Below are 20,531 nucleotides of genomic sequence, written 5' to 3' on the forward strand. Positions count from 1 at the left end.
GACTCAAGCTGTTTTTCCATGCAAAGTTGGCATTAGGGCATTTGAATTCTATATGCAAATTTATTCAAATGAGGGCATCCTCTGATTCACAGGGAAACACATTAGAAATCTGTCTTGCTTTTGCTCTAAAGGGGTGACTGAGGAGTGTGGGAGTAGCTGCTCCCCAACCACCTGTAGTGTTAAGGCCACTGCCCTTTGGAGGTTGGATAGGAAGCTGGAGGGGGTGCCCTGTGTTGCCTGATTTGGGGCCAGTGGTGCACTGGTTGTCTGGTCTCAGAGCTCAGTAGTTTCCTTGTTTGCAAAAGGGATGACAATTTGGGGCTGTCTCAGTGGTGGGTTTGCATCGCAAATAATGCTGGTAGGAGAATTGTGCCGAAATTCCCCTAAAATATGAGAATATCAGGCCAACTGTAGGAGAATTTTTAATTGAAAACCTGGCAACCCTGGTGGGGTTTTTTCCCACAGCATCTGTTCCTTCCTCCTCCTGCCTCCTGGTTCCCTCACTTTCTCCTTTCCAGCCTTTTCCTGTGACAAGACTCAAGCCTCAATCAATCTCCTTCCCTCTCTCTGTCTTTCTGTCTGTCTCTGTCACTCTTACACACACACACACACACACACACACACACACACCCCCCACACACAAACAAACACTCATCTTCCCATTTGAGACCATTCTGCCCCTCCCCTAAGTCAGGAACAGTAGCTGCAACTATACTGGCTCCCCAAAGGAACACCAAGTTATGAACATGCATTTGACATTGAGCATGGCAATGTCAACATCTTGACCTTGTACACTTTTAGAGTCAATGGAAGAAGTCTCCAGAACAGCGACAAGGGGTTAGAGTTATTTAGATATTTTTTCCTTTGGGTGTGTGTGTGTGTGTGTGTGTGTGTGTGTGTGTGTGTCCTGAAGAGGCCACAGTTTACACTGCTGTTGAAGATGGATTATCAGTGAGCCCACAGACTCACAGCTACCTTCCACTTAACAACGCTCTGGGATATTGCCTGGAAGCTTCCTATGGTGCCAGGCCTCTATATGCATTCATAAGTGTGGTCACTCTGTGCTCTGAATGCTGTCTGATGGTCCTCAAACTGCTTAGTGAGTGGGATTAGTACCTCCTGAACTCCAAGGAAACTTAAAAAAAAAAAGATATTTTAGGAAGCTTTCCCTGATGTTGAGCCTAAATCAGTTCAAGTATTATTCTGTTTCTGCCCTTGGGGCCTAGCAGAATAAGACCAATCCTACACCCAGGGATAGCTTGATCAAAGGCATGGAGATAGACAAAGGTAGATCTGGAAACCAAAACTGAAGAAGACTCCAATCTTACTTATGGAGAGTATGAAGGTAGGAATGTGAGAGGGGCATTGTTGCCAGGTTGAGGAATTTGCTTATATCCAAAAGGCAATAGGGAGCCATTGGAGATTTTGGGCAGAGGAGAGACCTGGTAAGACTCAGATTTAGGAAGATGATTTTCATAACTGTGTGGAAGATGGACAGGAGGGGAAAGAGTTTGGAAGGAAGCAGGCAGACCAGTTAGGAGGCTACTTCAATGATTCAGGCAGAGGTTGCTAGGGGGTGCCATGGATAGAGTGAGAGCTCTGCACTCAGTAACACCCAGATTCAAGGCCTGTCTCAATCCATTGATTGCTCTTTGTGTGACTGACCTCTCTGCCTCCAATTCTTTATTTGTTAGAAGGTTCCTTTAGAGAATCTTCCAGTGTTGATAGTCTATGCGAGGTGCTTAGAAACTTTTAAAGTGCATTATTGTTGTTACTAGTATGATGATGATGACAGTGATGGTAATAATATGAATAGACTGGAGGGCATATGTGAGAAATGTTGTGGGGTGCCTCCTGAATCCCCCAGAGCACTAAGACCTCCCCTTCCTGTCGTTGCTCTCCCCACCCAGAATCTCTCTTGCATTCCTTCAGTATAGAACCATTTATATACCTACTGATTGCCCCTGATAGAAGGTAATCTCCATGAAGGCAGAGGCTGTTTTCTTTGCATCCTGGGTCAGCCCCAGTACAGTGCCATCACCTAGCAGGCACCTAAAAAGTCCTCCTTAGTTGATGTGTAGCTGACAAGACTTGGCAGTTGCTTGAGTATAATGTTGAGAATGATTGGTGGCCAACCTCCACCAACGGAAGGATAGAGATGCCTCAGCAAATGAAAGATACTGTGGAGGTAGTATCAACAGGAAAGGGAAGAGGCTGAGGCTACAAATCTGGACAGGAAGAGGGGAGCTCTCTCAGCAGAATGAAAGGCAATGGAGTCAGAGGAATAAGTCTGAGATGCATGGAGATCTAGAAGGTTGTTTTGTATGTGCAGAGTCTGGTTTATCTCCCTGCAGCCATTAAGCCAGAGTGGGTAGTATGGGCAAAGTGGGCAGCTCTGCTAGCCATGAAAGAGACATATATCCTATGGTGTGTGTGTGTGTGTGTGTGTGTGTGTGTGTGTGTGTGTGTGTAATATAGAGTCCTCAGTATAGAGATGATAGTGGAATCTATTCACTGTGAGAGAGTAGTAGAGAGAAAAGAGAAATGGACACAGGATAGTGCTTTGGGAGTCACCTACTCGAAGAGGGAAGGCTATGATGAGAGCCATTTTGTTCTCCCTTCCATGTTCTCCCTTTGCTCTTGGTTCTATTCAAACCAGACTACAACCATTTATCTGCACACAATGCCTCTTGGATTACCTCCAAGCCTTTGCATAAACTGTGCCCTATGCTTGGGATTTCTATCTCCTCCCTTCCCTCCATCTCATGGAATGCCTAGTCAGGGACAATGCCTTAGGTGAAGGCTTTCCTGATCTCACTGTGTATCGACTCTTTATCTATTTATTTTTGCAAGGGATTAAATGACTAGTCTAAGGTTATGAAGTGTCTGAGGTCAGATTTGAACTCAGGTCCTCCCGACTCCAGGACTGGTGCTCTCTCTATTGCATCACCTGGCTGCCTCTGATTCATTTCTTGAAATTACTTTGTACCCTGTGGGTTTTTATTTACTTCTTTTTATATCTGGTACCCTACAGTAAACTACAAGCTCTTTGATGACAGGGGCTTCATTTTGTCTTTGTAGCCCCAGTGCTTAGCACAAACTCTATCACGATGGATTGAGTTAATAAATATTTGTAGATTCAAATTGAATACACTTAATCCTTACACCAACTCTGCAAGACACATGCTATTACCACTTCCATTTTACAGTTGAGAAATCTGAGACAAATTAAATTTAAGTGCCAGGGCCATACTCTAGTATCAGAGGTTAAATTTGAACTAAGGGGATTGAAAAAAGGATGCCAGGTAGGAGAACTAGGAAAGATCAGGATTCCAGAGCCTAGGAGACAAGAATGAGAAGTGTCCATATGGAAAACATGGCAAATGCTCCAGAGAAGTCAAGGAGGATGAGATCTGAGGAAAAGTCACTGGGTTCAGCAACAAACGGATTGCTGATGACCTTGGAAAATCAGGCTGTGTGTCACAGGATGGAAGGCAGTGATCTACTTGGTATATATGGTGAGGAAGTTCAGGCACTGGATGTAAATGAGCCTTTCTGGGAGTTTGACCATGAAAAGGAAGAGAGTCTGGTAACCTGAGGGATGTCAGGAAGATTTCTAGGGAATATCTGGGGATGATGGAAGGTAGCAGAAAAGGATCAAGGAGAAGATTGGAAAGGAAATAATGATCTTAGGGCTAGAGTTCCAGAAGAGACAGAAGAAGATGGAGATAAGGGCCTATGTAGAAAAGTTAACTATGGCAAAGAAAGAACTTCTCTTTACTAGAGACTGAAGAAAAGAAAAACCCTGGGAGATGAATAGGAAAGGTTTGAAGAATGAGGCAATGGTTAAGAAGGAAGCAATGACTGATGGATTCACCTTACACTGGGAAGCAGGGGACAGGGATGGCTGCTGGGGCAGGGAGTGGAGGAAAAATAAGAAGTTTAAGGAGGGGAGAGATGATCTGGAAGAACAGCTCTGAGTTTGAATGTCCCTTCCAGCTATGGCACTCTATGTTTCAAATTCTCATCATCTACATTTTCTACTCCAAGAGACCTCCCAGCCTTCCATTGTTTATGGCCTATTATTTTTCTCAGTGTTGACATGCTATATTCTCTATTCTAAGGCTCCTCCCAGGCCTAAAATTCCTCTCTTCCAACTCTGACATTCCAAGTTTCATGTTTTAGCTCTGACATTCTGTTTTCTTTCTTCGAAGTTCTTGCTTAGCTTTAGCATTCCCTGTTCTGAGGTCTTTCTTAATTCTTCCCTCCAAGGGCCCCTTTGATCTCTGAGATTCTATGTTTTATGTTCTAAGGTACCCTTAACCTCTGCTATTATCTGCCTAAAGGTCCCTCATAGCTCATTCATTCCACATCCATGTTCCACTGTGTGAGATGCAGATCCATTTGCTGTCCTCATGCTAACCAATTTCCTTATTAATTTTTTAAACTGAATCACGAATTTCTTCATCATTGCTTTGTGGTCCTAGATTTTTCAGACATGGATCTATTTTCTATCTTGGTCCTGGTTCTGCATAATCTAATCTATACCATTATGATTTTCTCTTTTACAATCTAATATTTTCTAGCACAATTTTGTAAAAACTCTTTTTATTCCTTCTGTTTTGCCTTTGTTTCCCTTGCTATTCTTGTACATTAGAGAGGTAATGGATTTGGAGTCAGAAGGATGTGAATTCAAATCCTACTTCAGATCCACTAGTGGTGTGATCCCGAGCAGGTCACTTTACTTCAGTATGCTCCTGTGTAACATAAGGATAATAACACCTTTGGTACCTAACTTTTAGGGCTATTGAAAGTTTCCCCCAAACTACCTACGTGCTTTACAAGATCACTTTAAGGTTTTCAAATGTTATAGCATTATGCAAATAGCATTTATTATTTATTCTTCCTTTCATTGGTGGTACAGGTGATAGAGTGCTGGGATAGAGTGGATAGACTCAACTATGAGTTTAAATCTGGCCTGAGACACTTACTAGTTATATCACCTGGGCAAATCACTTTACCCTGTTTGCCTCAGTTTCCTCACCTGTAAAAGGAGTTAGAGAGGGAAATGACAAACCCCTCCAGTATCTCTGCCAAGAAAATCCCAAGTGGGGTCATGACAAGTCAGATATAATTGAAACGACAACAACAAAATTTATTTTGTTAGAATTTTGTTTACTTCTATAAAGTATCCTTGTGATAATTTGTTTTGGTGTGAATGCTATAGATTACTTTGGGTAGCATTGTAGTCTTTCCAGTGTTGACTCTGTGTGTGTGTGTGTGTGTGTGGTGGGGGATTCTCATGAGGTCAGAATCTGCTTGGGTTCCCTTGGAGTTCTGCTAGGTTCTAGCTAGAATGGATGAACTGAAGGTTTGTGGTGTTCTTTGTTCCTTACTGTGGTGCCTGATCTTCTCTGTCCATTCTAAATAGGCCACAGCCAGGGGGCTGGAGAGGTGGCTTTCTGAGATCTTCCAGCCCACAGAGTGTATCCATTATTTTTGGGAGCTCCTCAATTCACTGGGACCTGATTCAATTTAATTAAACGTTTCTTGAGTCCCTACTGTGCATAAGAATGAAAAATTATGGATATTCTGCCTTTGAAACAGGGTGGAGTGGGGATATAGGTGAGGCTCATACATGTGTGACATGTACAAAAGAGGCTCATTCATATACATATGACCATGGTAGGTATTGGTCAGGAGTGTGGAAGGTCATTTCTGGGCCATTTGAAGAAGGAGAGGTCACTTTTGTGGTGCTTCCCCATCCAAAGGCTTGGGGAGCTATAAAAGAAGAAAGGGAGGGAGGAAAGGAGAGCTATTTACATACACACACACACACACACACGTATGTATGTAAATAGTTTACTTAGATTTCATTGAAGCATTTGACAGAGTTCATGCTATTCTTATGGAGAGGTATGGGCTAAATTTGAATTCAGTTAATAGATTCAGAATGGGGGGGGGGAGTTGGAATCAGAGGAGCCATTAATGAGCAGATGGGATCTTGGAAGGGGTCTCTAGTCGAGTGCCTCAGGGAACTATGCTTGGCCTTTAAAGCAATGATTTAGATGAAGGCAGAGATGTCAGGCTGATGAAATTTGAGGTGACACAGAGCCAGGAGAGACTTAATTCCCTGATGGCAGATTCAAGATCCAACCTTAGCAGGCTAGGGCACTGGGCTGAATTGAACAATGTGTAACCTCATAGAGAAAAATGTGACCTGCTTGGAACATCTGATCTAAAGGCCTCCACTAGTTCAGGTCTGGAAAGGGAGGACAGTCAGTTGCCATTCAAATAGAGGTTGGCTATCCACTGGTTTGGTGCATTGCCCGGGGATGGGAGGGTGGTGCTCAGGACTCCTTGTTCACAGGCATGTTGGGACCTGGGGCTTCTTTGAGCAGGAACTTCAGGTTCTCGTTTATCCCTTCTCTGGGGCTCTGAAATTTAGAGGGGCCTGGCAGAGCTGAGAACGAAGGAGCAATGTTTTCATCTTTTTAGCAAGAATAACCCAATTCAATGGGAAGCTCCCAGGTGGTGAGCACCCTGCCCCACCCCAAGTGAGGGCCTCTAGGTCCCCTGGCACCCTTCCCCACAGCCACAGCCAAGCTCTCTCAGGAGCTGCCTAAGGTGTCTTAGACTCCTTCTCCCACATCTCCCAGGTGCTCCCTTCAATTCCTCCCAATGTCACAGCTGTCCCTCACACTCTGGCAGGCACCCAAGGGATGATGACTGAGGGAGAAAACTAGCCCAGGGCTCCCAGGCTGAGCTTGTTTGCAGCTCTGCCTTGGGAGGGGGAAGGAGCTATTATTGTCCCCCCCTCGGCTCTTAGCTGACTCTGGGCAGCAAGTCATCCACCCATCTTAGGGCTGGGAGAGGACCCTCTGCTTGTCTAGCCCATCCTGCCTTGCTCCTCACCTGCCAGGCAGTCCCCACCCTTTCTGGGACCCTGTTGATAGGACAAAGGCTAATGTACTCCCTGGAGTTTATCTTCTCATCCCCTCCCATCACCTCTTCTTTCCCTTCCAGGCCTCTCCTCCCCTCCCCCCTTGTCCTCCCCATGTGCTGCACTCACTCACTGAAGCTCAGAAAACTATTTTCTGCTTCATGCCTTTGAATATTTGTTATGCTGGGCGGGCACTTCCTCCAGCAGCAAAGGCTGCCAGTTGGGCCCTTGCCCTCTTCCTCCTCTTCCTCTTTTTCCTCTTCCTCCTCTTCCTCCTCCTCCTCCTCTTCCAATCCCCTTCCTTACCTTCCTCTTCTCCCCACCCACCTTGCAGAGGAGAACTTGGTGGTTGTGGCTTCTGAGAGGGAGGCAGTGCCCAGTTGATGCCTCCAGGCCTTTGTCACTGGTGAGAATTCGGTGGTAGAAGGAGCTTTTTCCCCTCTTGCTGGTGCCTTCTCTCATATGTCCTCTGTGGTCATGCCCATCTGCTCTGGAAAGAGCCAGCCTAGTCATTAGCTTGTTCATATTTGGGGGGAGCATTTGCATCTCTGAAATCAGGGTCTGAGTTGTTCTGTCAATTGTCTAGACCTAAAGGGAAGATGTTGACAAAGCATTACATTTGTGAGTTAGGCTATGCATTTTAACAGCGGGCTCACCAAAAGTACCTGAGCTGCACTCTCAAGTTCCATCTCCACTACCAAGTACTCGTCATAACTTCCTAAATCTAAACAATGGATAGAACAACACACCCAGTTCTGGTCTGGAACATTTCCTGATTGCCCAAGTGTGATGCTGAACTGAACATTTCATCTACTAGAGTAGCTCCAAGACACCCAGGGTCCTACACTCCCCCCCTCTAGAGAGACAGTTGTTAAACATTTAGCACAGCAGCCCTGTGGCTAATGGAAAAAGCACTGACCCAATGGCTTCTGGAGCTAGTCAACTGAATGTCTTTTGGGCATTTTCAACTGGATGAGTTAAAAACAGAACTCATTCTCTTCCAGCCTTTTCCCATCTTTCCCGTCATTATATCCTGACTCTCCCAGGTGCCATTTTCCCATCAGTTCTCCTGGTTGTTCCTCACACGAGTGTGCCTCCCTCTCTTGAGGGCCCCCCTCCTCATTTCCTGGACTTCTTGACATTCTTCAGGTCTCAATGAAAGTCCCCTTCAGCAAGAAGGACTTCCTTTCTTCTTGGTCTTCTCCCTCTCTTGTTTATGGTCATCTGATCCCATCTGTACTTGGTTGGTCCCTGGGTTTGCTCCTGGCAGCTCTCCCTTGTACCCCCAGCACTCCACCCAGTCCCTGGAAGAAGGCTAGTTGACTGACTGTGAAACCTTAGCTCTAGCCTTGCTCAGCTCCTCACTGGTGGAGGGACCTGGAAGCTTAGATGGCTCTTGTTCTCTCTGGCTATCACTTTCTTTTGTAAAGCAAAGACCTTGAGTCAATGCCTCAGTTCCAGACCTGCCTCTTCCCTCAAGCTTTCCTGGCACGCAGAGATTCTCCCTCCTTTCCACAGGAGGAGATTCTTTTTCCCAAGGCTAGGGCCCTCTCCTGGTCCTGATAATGGGCCTCTGCCATCTCTAATCAGCCTCACCTGGGCAGGGGTTGGGTCTTCTGCCTCATTGTTCCCAGTCCTTCAGTGGTATCCAGTCCTGGAAGAGACATGAGACAAGAAGATTGTGCTAGGAAAGGATTCATGAAGTCTTCTATTCAAAGGGGAGAGAAGGAGGAAGAGGAAGAGGAGGAGGAGGAGGAGAAGGAGGAGGAGGAGGAGGAGGCAGGCGATTTTTTGGAGCAATCATAGCCTCCAGGGTATGGCCTCCAGGCCAAAGACAGAAAGCAGGGCAGATCCAAGGTGAGATTGGTTCTCAGGGAAAGGAGGACTTGACTTTTTAGGGAGATGAGTAGGGGCTCCCAGAAATCCAACTGATGCAACTCTGTTTGGAGTCCCTTTCCAGTGTGGGCACATGCATGTCTATTTATGTATCTGTTTGTGTCCTTGGGCATGGTGGGCACAGGCAGTCATTAGTTACATATCACTGCATCCAGGCCTTTGCAGACAGACCCTGGGTGTTGGGCTTTAGAGAAAGGAGAGAGCTTGCCTTGAATGGTGAGACCCTCATTAGAAGCCCAGCAGAGTTGGCGTCTGGGTAATGGCAGAGATGGTTAAGGGCCACTGCCCTCCCCCTTCTGCTCATCCAGAGTAATGAAGCCCTGGGGGAAAATGGGATGATTCTGCTTCCCACGTGGGGTTCGTATTCATTTGCTGCGGCTACAATTGTTTTCATAGGGAAAATATCCACAACATGTCAAGTAATTGCTGTTCATCTTCATTGTAATCATGCATTTCCCAAATAAGAAGCATTAGGGCACTCCTCCCATTTATTAAGCATCCAGTATGTACCAGGCCCTACTTTGTGGTCCATTTAGGAGAGACTCAGGCTCCTGGCATCCACTTGCTGTGAAGAAGGGAGGCTTAGGCTCTGGGCATGGACCCCAAACTGTGGGACCAGATGGTCCATGTGACCAATGTGGTCCATGAATCGTGTGGTATGTGATGTGGGGGGGAGGACTTTTGTTTGTGATGTTCCAAGTTGGGGTCCCTATATTTGGCTGCTGGTGACAGAGACTCTGAGGCTCCCAGAACTGGTAAACTCAGGGCTGGGCAGGATCTTGGAGATTATTCAGTCTAGTCACTCATTGGACACCTGGGGAAACTGAGACTCAGAGCTGGAAAGAACTGATTCTCAGTGCTAGGGGAGTAAGTGGTAGGCCTGGCCTTAAGGTCCTCTGGATCTTTCCCCAGTATCCAAGACGTCCCACCCTCTCCATCTTTTAAGATGTCCTCTCTTATAAGCTAAAAGCATTCCCCAGGTGGGTATATGTCAGTCGTTTGATTCCTGGAATCTGTGGATTGAGAAAATGCAGGACAATCAAGCCTCAAACTTGGGAGGCTCATTCATTCTGAGCTGGCAGGGACCCTGGAGAAGCTCCTGGGCATTCAGTGCCAGTCAGAGGTGGAGGGATGTTTTTGTGGTCTTCACTTGGAAGATGGCAGGGGAGAACATCATCCTTGCCTGACTCTCCACACCAGCTCAAGGGCCACTTCTCCCTCCCCCCAGCCCTTCCCCAGCCCTTCCCGGTCCTTACTGGTACTGAGCAGTGTCCACCTGACCTCTGTGTGCAATTATCCTCCTTCAGCACATATCCTCTGTGACATACACCTCACTATGATAGGTCCTTTTTAGAGTGACTTTGCACCTTCTCCTTTCATTGATTCACTCAACAAACCATCGAGACTCAAGTGGCCCAGGAAACACAAACTGGAGACCAGCACAAGGAAAGACAAGGCAACAAGGTGGGTAATAAGAACTAATTAGAAAAGAGCATTTCTGCTGATGGAAAGGCTTGTGTCTGTTCCTCTTGGATTGGGGTGTGACAGTCATATGCTAAAGGACAATTAAAAGCAGTTGAGCAGAGAGCTGCCTTCTGGGAGAAGAACCCTGAGGCAGCTGACCCTTACTGAACTGAGCCTTGCTCAGGAGCCCTCAGACCAGAGAACAGGCACGGCCAGGAGGCCATCGGAAAAAGAGGCCCTCGACTCTCTAGTTGATCAGAAACAATGACAGCCTACTTTGTAAGGACAGAGTTGGTCTCTGGCCAATTAATTTCTGACTTCTTGACCCCCCCCCCCAAATAGTCATAGAAAGCAAAGGACAAATCACAGTGGTAGTGAGAACTGGCATCTTAAATATGCTAACTCTAAAATGTGTCTACACTGTTCCTTATGGAACATGGATTCTTTTCTGCTTAAATTGGAAGGGGAGCTTGGGATGGACTAGCTGAAAAATGACCATGTTCCTTGATGTCTTTATTAACTAAGCCTTTCAGTCCTGTAGGTCCTCCAGGAAGAACAGAGAAGAAACAATTTTCTGCCAGGCTAGCACTCCGTGTGTGTGTGTGTGTGTGTGTGTGTGTGTGTGTGTGTGTGTGTGTGTATACCAGTGGTGTCTACCAGAGGAATAGCATGAGAGGGAGGAGATGCTCTGGAGATTTTCTGTTTTGAGAGAATTTGAGGCAGTTTGAGAGGCACCCATCAGTGGTCACTTAGTGATGGGAGAAGCAGTCTCCAGGAACATGGCACCTGGCAGCAGAGAACAGAACTGATTGTGGATTCCAGGGAGCACTGGCTCTGTCAATGAAAGGTGAGAGCATGAAGAGACTCACCTGAGACCTCACCTGAGGCTACAGGTAGGAGGGAGGCTGAATCCAGAGGGGAGTGAGAGAGGAAAGAAGAGAGCTAGAACATTGAGACCTGATCAGAAGAGGAAGGCTGTTTTGGTTCTTTGAGTTCCCCACATTTTTGCCTTACACCACTGTACACTGAGCTTGTATTCATTATTGTCCCTGATGAGTTGGGTATTTGGGGAAGAATGTGCCTCAGATTTATGGGAAATATTTTATAGCCATTTCAGGAAGTACCATTGTTTCAATCTAATTGTGTCCACTGACTAATTATTAAAGACAAGTTCATTAGTGGGGGCTCATAAGTTATAGGTATGGAAATATATATATATATATATATATATATATATATATATATATATATATAATTTCCACTGAAGGCAATCCCCACTCACCTTTTTCCCTCTTGCTCCTGGATCTAAGGTGCAAATATGTAAGTGCTGACTTAGGGAGATTAGGGGGGTATTGCATTATGGGGGCTCATCTGGATATATTTGGGTTCCCTATGAATTTTCAGGGACCCAGTGCAGAGAGTCTGTAACTGGGACACTCCTTAATGGATGACTTGACTGGGCAAAGATCTCCTAGAGAAGATGTGCATGCTTTTCATTCTTTTGCTTTAGCTCATAAATGAATCACTTTTTCCATCTTTTACAAGTTAGGACAGTTTCTCTGAGGTAACATGTATAGTTGAGACCAACTATGCCTGTCTCCTAAAAGCAAGAAAAACCAAAACCAAAGAAATAAGCATCTGAAGATCTTCCTGTCAAACAAAGAACATAAAGGATATACAGGGTAGTAGGTCTCCTGGGCTTGGCCAGAAGCTTCACATGGGGGGTGGAAGGCTGTGACTCAGAGATGGAGGAGAAAGGCCATGGAGAGCTTGGGACTAAATAACCCATTAAAGTCTCTTTTACTGGGAAGGGATATGAGAGGGTTGATGATTGGTGACTTCCTGTTGAGGGGTCACAAGGCTGCAGGATAACAGAGCTGATGTGGGAAATGATGAAGGCCCTCTGGAAGCTGGCCAAGTCTGAACGTCATATGTAGCCCACTCCTGAGGCTCACATGATGATGGGAGCAACTGTCTGGAGCCTTCCAGAAACATTGATTGGGAAGTGTTGGATCATATCCTGAGACCTATGGGGTGGAGACAAAGGAAGGCAGCAGATTGAGGAGAGAGAAGATGCAGGAAATAAATGGCCACCCACTAAGGCTTCCACAGGATGGACATGGGAAGAGGCAGATCAACCCTGGTGTGAGTGGAGACAGTTGGCCCTGGGATCATGATCCAGACCCTGAATGGTCCTGGCTCTGACAGATGCTCCAGGTTTACAGAGTGCCTCCCTCCCTCCTAGATATGCTCCTCATTCTTCAAATCCAATCCTCTGGGGGCTTGGTTGTCCTGTTTGGCCACTTCTTGTATATACTGAGCTGACCAAACTGTGGCTGGTTTCTGGTTTCTCCCTTGGTCTGCTGGGCATCTTTCAGGGAAGCAATTTCCTCTGTCCTCCACTACCACCCCCAACTCTGCCCCAGGGCCTCCATTGGGCAGAGGGGTGGATGAAGGGTAAGCATCAGGAAGGAGGAGCCTCAGAACCAGAATGGATGCTCCCTCTTCTAGTCTGTTCGGATGACTCATGATTGACTTTATTTTGTACCTTGTGTCTCTTCTGAGATAGTTCATTGTCTATTAAGAGCTATCTGCTATTGTCCTGGGGGCTGTCTGCACACAGGTGCCTGTCTTCTCAGATGCTTCACCTTTTCCCATCCCCTCTGACCTGAGAGATTTACTTTGTTCTGATTCTGTACCTTGACTTGGAGCTGTTTAGAGACAGAGACAGAGAGACAAAGAGAAGAGAGAAGACAGATGAGAAGAGATGAGATGGGGAGATGGGAGGAGAGAGAGAGAGAGAGAGAAGAAGGAGGAGGAGGAGGAGGAGGAGAGAGAAGAGGGAAGAGGGAAGGGGAGGGAAGGGAAGTAGAAATGACTCTGACCTGGACCCTGTCTGAAGGGCATGTCAGAACTCTAGACCCTTCACACTGGCTGCCATCTGAGTGGATAGGGTTGGGGGCGGGGGGACCACAGCAAAGGGAGGCTAGATTAGACAACGTGATTTTGGAATTTGGTGGCTTGGGAAGGTAGCCAGGAGGGATAGAAGGCCCTACTGCCTCACCTGAGCCTGGCTCTCTCTGTTTTGGGCCAAGAGCTCCCCAAGGGGCTCCCCACTGAAAGATGGAGTCAGTCTGGTTGTGGGCACGGGGTTTCTGGCCAGTGGTGGGTATTGTGCAAATGGGAATATTTTCAGGACTCACATCTCCTTCTAGGTCCCCTAGTCATCCTCTGACCCCATGCACTGCTCAGCAAGACTGGCTAATGACCCTTGCCCAATAGACTTGCCTCAAGTCATTATTGACCAATCAGTGTCCATGGGCTAGAGAAAGAACAATCTTCTCTTCCCTCGTCACAGGGAAGAATTACTTTGGGAAAGCTTGAATCCATTTGTTCTGTGATGGGCCCACCTGACCCAAAGGTAGAATGTGTGATTTTCCTGTGATTTTCTCTCCAAATTCAGTTAGTATCCAATGACTGGGTGCTTGGCCTCTGTTGATTTCATTCCTTAGCATGGCCAGTATGGGAAAGAGTCTGGAGCCAGCCACAGGAATCCATGAAGAGGATGGGATAATCCCAGTTATAAGAAGAAATAGCCCAGAGACATACTGAGGATGAGTTCAGGGATTAGAAGGGATTATTTGGAATTGTTCCATCCATACCAGAGGGTAGAACTTGGAGCCCCAGGTGCCTCTGTAGGTAGGTAGTGGGCTTCCTCATCACCAGTGCAAAGAGAGACTGAATAGTGCCCTAAGAGGCTTTGGAAGGGTTTTCTGAACAAGCTTTTAGTAGAACTTGGGTCAGATGAAAAGAATTTTGTGAAAGTTTTCTGAGTGTAGGGATTACTCAGCACTCTTTTTTCCCCCTCCTCTTCATTCTCAGCTCTGGGCATTCTCTATGGGCATTCCCCAGACTTGGAGCGATTTCCCTCCTCCTTTGATTACTGCCTTCACTGATTTCCTTTAAGTCCTGACTAAAATCCCACCTTCTACAGGAAGCCTTCCCCACTCTCTTCATTCCAGTGCCTTCTCTCCATTAACTTTTTCTATTTTTTCTGTAAGTGACTTATTTGTATGTATTTGCTTGGGTCTTCTCTTTCAAAACTTTAAGCAACAAGAAGCATTCTGTATTTTCAGCACTTAGCATAGTGCTTGGCAAATGATGTTGCTTAATAAATGTTTCTTTACCATGGATTGATGTAAGAAATTCTAGGGACCACGGTGGAGAGCATTTGGGTGAAGATCAATGGAAGGCAGAGGAGAAGAGGTTTTTTTTGTCATTGGAGTCCTCTAGAGACCACTTGAACAGAAGGAGGCAATAGATGAATTCAGGAAGCAGATCACAGCTTGGTAGGGGCATGGGGGATTTGGGTTCTCTGGACATCAGTCCTGGAGAACATTAGCCATTTTACAACACTGGGTTCTTTGTCTATATTTGTTATCTGTTGTCTCCCCCATTTGGCTGTAAACTCCTTGAAGGCAGGAGCTATCTGCCTCATTTGTATTCCAGTGCCTGCCACATAAATTGATGGATTGACCTTCTTTGTTCTTTGAAGACTGCCCATCTTGGCCTCTTCCCAAGTCTTCTTGAACTTCTCACTTCTCTAAACAGTCCTCAATGCAACCAACTTGGCTTTCTTGTTCATCCCCCACTCCATGTCTTTGTACTCCAGGTCAAAGATTCCTTGTCTCCCTGCCTCCACCTCTTAGCATCCCTGCCTTCTTTCTAGACTCAGCTCTAACTCCACCTTCCACAGGCAACTTTCCTGGTTCCCTCTCTCCCACAGATGGTTTCTCTCATTTCCTTCCCAGACACTTTGTCTATGGTTCAAATGTGCTTTATTATTTTAATGTTTGCCCCCCATTAGAAAGTGGGATCCCTGCTGTTATTTGTAGCATCAGTAGTTAGGCCACTATCTGATGCTTGCTGATTGACAACTAATCATTTCTGCATTTGCCTCAAACATCATTTCCTTCTGTAATTTGTCTCTGCTGGAGATGGATGCTCCTGAGTCAGGGGAGAATCAGTGTTCTCTTGCTTGAGGACCCAAGAGACTGGGACTGGGTCTGAAAGGATGGGCTCTTCCCTTCTTCATTAGAAAAGAGTATCAGTCTCATGAGAGGTGAGCAAGGGCCCAGTCTTCCACCCAGTCACTCAGGGTGAGGAGCAGGGGACTGATGGGACAAGGAGTGAGAGGCACAGCATGAACAGGGGATGGAATGGAGTGCATCTTCATGCCAAAGCCAAGACTGGTGGATCTGGACTGTCTCTGTTCTTCTTTCCAAAAAGGAATTAGTCATTTCCCATTTTTGCTCTTCAAAAGTTGCTTGTTTTCTATGGTCTATTTTCTGCCCCCTCCCCAAAGACTGTTTTCTTGAAAATATCCTAGGAACTGCAGTCAAAATGGAGGCAGATTTATGGGGAGGTAGGTGAATAACAGTGGTACCCAGTGCCCATTTCCTGATGACATCACTGCTGTTTAAGCCTCCTCCTGAAATGCAAGTTGGATACTTTCCAGACCCCTCCTCCCAGACTGACTCTCCTTCCACTAAGTTCTGATGTGAACAATTGCAGGGGAAGTCTCAGGAAAACAAATTTATTTTTGTGATCATTTAACTTGTTTGTTTGTTTTTAGCTTATGGATCACCATGATTCCCATGGTTTGATTTTTCCACTTGAATAAAGATGATCTTGTAGAACCTATATCAATTGTTTGCCTTCTTAAGGAAGGAGGTAGGGAAGGAGGGAGAGAGAGAATTTAGAAGTCAAAATCTTAAAGAACAAATGTTAATGTTTATTTGCATGTCATTGAGACAAAGTAAAAATTAAATTTTAAAAAGATAATCTTTTACTGTCTTGCCTCTGATTCTTATACCATTGTTCTATATCCTTTTTTAACCCCTAAGACATCATTTCCAATAGACATCCCCAAGGGCTCACCCTTCTAATTGAGGGCTCCATAGGGATTCAGCTCAGGTGTTGGTCATAGCCATAAAGAGAAGTGGGTGCTGAGCAGGTTTCTTCCTCCAAACCTTTTTTTTAGAAATCACTCTTGGTGATTTGTAATAATGTTGGTGTCAGGGTTTGCTCTGCCACTATGATGTCTGCATGACCATGGGGAAGGCATTTCTAGTTCTTGGGCTAGAGCTATCTCCTCTGTGAAATGAAGCAGTGGAAGCATTTGCTTCCTACAGAACTTTCCAGTTTTTAAGTTCTTTGCTTCTCTGGGTCTATAAGCAATGCTCTGAAGGCAGACCCAGCTCAGTATTGTAGGACCCTTCTCAAGCATCTGAAAGATTCAAATATGGATAAGGGATTAGCTGATTTCTCTCTGATGAAATGATGGAAGTTATGGAAGGAGCTACCAAGAGGCAATTTAGGTTGGATTTAGCCTAGGAAGTTCTTCCTGATGGTGAGAGCTGTCTCAGAGTGGAGTTGGCAGGTGGTGCATTACTCTTCTTTGGAGGCTTTTGGGCAGAAGCTGGAGGACTGGTCACAGATTTTATAAAGAGAATTTTCTTTTTTTTTTTTTTTTAGGAACCAGCTAGACTAGATTACACCAAAGTGCCATGTAACTTTGACATTCTGTGATAAATTTAGATCTTGGAGAACATCTAGGATGATTACAGATGAGGAAACTGAGGTTGAGAGAGTGACTTAGCTTACACAGCACAAAGGAGAAAAGATGGAATTTGAACCCAGGTCCTCTGATATCCAACCCTGTGCTTTTCCCACCATGCTAGGTTTTAGTTTGATATGGGCAGTTCACTTTCCAGCTCCTAGATAGGGATGGTTTACCAAAGCTGCAAGCATTATGATCCAGGCCTGGGATGCAGCACGTTATCAGCCTGGAATTTGCCATGTTCTAGCTGCAGCTCCCATTGAACAGAGCCTTGAGGTGGAAGGCCATGACTATTCTGGGTAGCAGTTCCAGGTTAACACCAACCTGATGCAGGGAAGATGCTGTGATTGTAGACAAATTTTGTGGAAGGAAAACTATTATTTGTACCTATCTGGGGAAATTCAGTTGTTCAAACTGACTCCATTCCAGGATGGAAGTGGCCTTGGAATTTTCACCTTTCCTACAGCTTCCCCCTTCCCGGAGCTTCTAGTTTCCAGCTACCTGACCTTACCCATTGATTCTGGTGAGACAAGAAATGGCATGTTGAATTTAGAGGTCATGTATGTTAGGACAGGAAGGACCAGTATGTAGCTTGCCCATTGGAGAATACTTGAGCAAAGTGCTAGACCACTCCCCAAGTGCCATCCTTTATCCAACTCACTACAGAAGTGTATTTAAGCGGAAGCACCACCCTCTTCTTGCTTCTTTTTGACTCTACCTTTCACCTTGTGAGGATGGCTTTCTCTCACTCTTTCCTAAGCCACGTGCTCCCAACCTAGGCCCTGCTGGAGCATCATGGGACCCCATGCCGTGTGACTAGACTAGGCCAGCTCTCATAGCTGTCTCTCTCTCTGTCTCTGTCTCTGTCTGTCTCTCTCTGTCTCTGTCTGTCTCTGTCTGTCTCTCTCTGTCTCTGTCTGTCTCTGTCTCTCTGTCTCTGTCTGTCTCTCTCTGTCTCTGTCTCTCTCTGTCTCTGTCTCTCTGTCTCTGTCTGTTTCCTCTGTCTCTCTCTCTCACACCTTGCCTGTCCTCAAGGTGTTTACTGCTTTTCTAGTAGTTTCAATCTGTAGGCTTTGTAAGCCTTCTCTACTAAGTCCTGAGCAGTTTAAAATCCCAAGGCTTATGAATGAATCATAGAAGCTTTCAATCTTCATCTCTCTCTATCTCTATTGGAGATCCTAATTCTCATCGGGTGAGGGAGGACTCCCTTGGAGGGGCTTGCTAGGGGGCTTCCAGGAAGCAACTTGGAAATGCTCTCCAGTTCCCCCAAGATGCCAGCTATTAATGGGACAGACAGCAGTCTGCATCCCAGATGGCTTATTCTGTCTTGGGCCTCATGTGGGTTGGGGATGTGTCTAGGTCACCTGCTAGTGATTCCAAGCTGAATGTTGGCAGCAGGAGGAAGTTCTTGAAAATGTGGGGGGGCAGCATTTCTACCAGATGGTCAAGAGGCCAGGCCTGACCCATAAAGGACCCAGCAACAAGCAGAGAATCCCACTGCCTTTGGAAAGGGCCACCAAAGTCTACCCAGAAGCTCGTGGGCAGCTCCTGGCTGATTCTGGACCTGGACTGAGCTCTGGGAAGGAAAGAGGGGAGGAAAAACCTGGGGCTTTTGTCCAGGGGTCCCCTAGTCTAGGATAAACAAAGCAGACTCAGGTTCTGCCCTAAGGGAAATCCCAGGTTGGGGATGACTGAGTCCCAGACTCTTCCCTTAGGAAGCTCCCCCAGGTAGCTTCTGTGTGAATAGCACCTCTCAACCTGAAGGAGTCAGGTTCTTGCTGGGGAGGCAGTGTGCCATCTATGCCTTGATCCCTTCCAAGCAAGGCACACCTGGCAGGTCAGCACCTAAGAGCTCTCCCACCAGAGGAGGTCAACTTCTCTTGGAGTTGGGGTGGGATGAGAGGTGCAGAGAGACTGGAGAGAGATTTAGGAGCCGGATTATAAAGAACTTTGAGTCAGAAAGCTATATGTCTGATTCTGAAGGCAATAGGGAGCCACAGGAGTTTATTAAGAGAGAGCGGGAGTGGGAGTGGGAGTGGGAGTGGGAGCGGGAGCGGGAGTGGGAGCGAGAGAGAGAGAGAGAGAGAGAGAGAGAGAGAGAGAGAGAGAGAGAGAAGAGAGACAGAGAGAGAAAGAGACAGACAGAGAGAGAGAGACAGAGAGAGAGAGAGAGAGAGAGAGAAGAGAGACAGAGAGAGACTGAGACAAACACAGAGAGAGACAGACACACATACACAGAGACAGAGAAAGAGAAAGAGACAGAGACACACACAGAGACAGAGACAGAGAAAGAGAGAGAGAGACAGAGAGAGACAGAGACAGAGACACAGAGACACACACAGAGAGAAATAGTCAGATCTGTGTCTCAGGAAGACTTTGGAGAATGGATTGGAGAAGAGAGAGTCTGGAGTACAGAGGAGGTGAGAACCCTGGACTTGGGGCATTCCTGACTATAGTCATAAAGTCTGTTATTCCCCTGCTACTAATACCCATGTTCCCCCAGGGCTGATGCAGGGCAAATATGAAGCTAGAAGGACAAATCATGGCTAAGGTGGGGGGCATAGGGACAGGAAAGATGAGGATCCCAGAGTCTGCTCCTTCCTCCCCTGCCCCACACTTGCATTCCCTCCCATCTATCCATTTCAGTCCTGAGACACAGGATGTAAGGATAGCAAGACTCAATCTGGACTTTCTCTGAATTGCAGGTGGATCTCCTTTTAATTCTTGGTCACTCCCTCAGAGGAGCCTGCTAGAAGATCTCAGGTAGGCTTTGGGGCAAGGGAGAGACTTTCAGATGCCACATCATGCCAGAGGCTAGGATGATGGTTGTGAGAAACATCCTGCGAGGTTATTACAGGTCTTTTCAAGAAAAATCAGGTCAAGGTGGGGAGCTGTCAGGATTTTCTGCTGCTTATGCCAGTAGGAGACCTAGGTGTCACTTTTCTGGGCCCTCCTCATCATGCTGCCCTTGGGACCTCAGACCTGTCCAGTTCTCCTCTCTGTGTGTCTTCCATTAAAATAGAAGTTCCTTGAGGTCAGGGTCTGCTCAATATGGTACAGTGCTGGAAAATAGTAAGAGCTCACTAACAGCTCACTAACTACTATCTCTGGCTGCCTGCCTGTATCTCTCCTCAGCTCCTGTCTTGGTCAGAGGGTGTTCTAGTAGCCCCTGGCAAGGACTCAGCACCAGGGGCAGAGGGGTCAGAGGATCATGGAGTGAAAACTGCATCTAAGCTAACACCAGAGCCCAGAGCTATTCTCTGCTCCCGTGGTCAATTTTCCAATTCCCCTTCCTGTTCAACTTGGGCTTCAGCTCATTATCCATCTGTGAGGTCTGTCCTAAAATATACACTGAGGGATGAGCTCTATAGGATGTTCATCCTACCACATTCAATAAACTGAGTCATAGATTTTCTTCATCCACTTAGTTATTTCTGTGTGGATGGTCAGACCAAAGTCCCTGGAGTGAAAATAGACCTTACCCAGGAAACTCTCAAATGTCTTGGTAAAGGACACTATCAGTACGATATTACCCATAGACAGGAGCAATGGGAGGATCTCACTATCTCCAGGTAATCCCTGGAACTAGGTGGTGCAGTGGATAGG

Source organism: Macrotis lagotis, chromosome 1, assembly GCF_037893015.1.
Source record: "Macrotis lagotis isolate mMagLag1 chromosome 1, bilby.v1.9.chrom.fasta, whole genome shotgun sequence".
NCBI classification, from domain to species: Eukaryota; Metazoa; Chordata; class Mammalia; order Peramelemorphia; family Peramelidae; genus Macrotis; species Macrotis lagotis.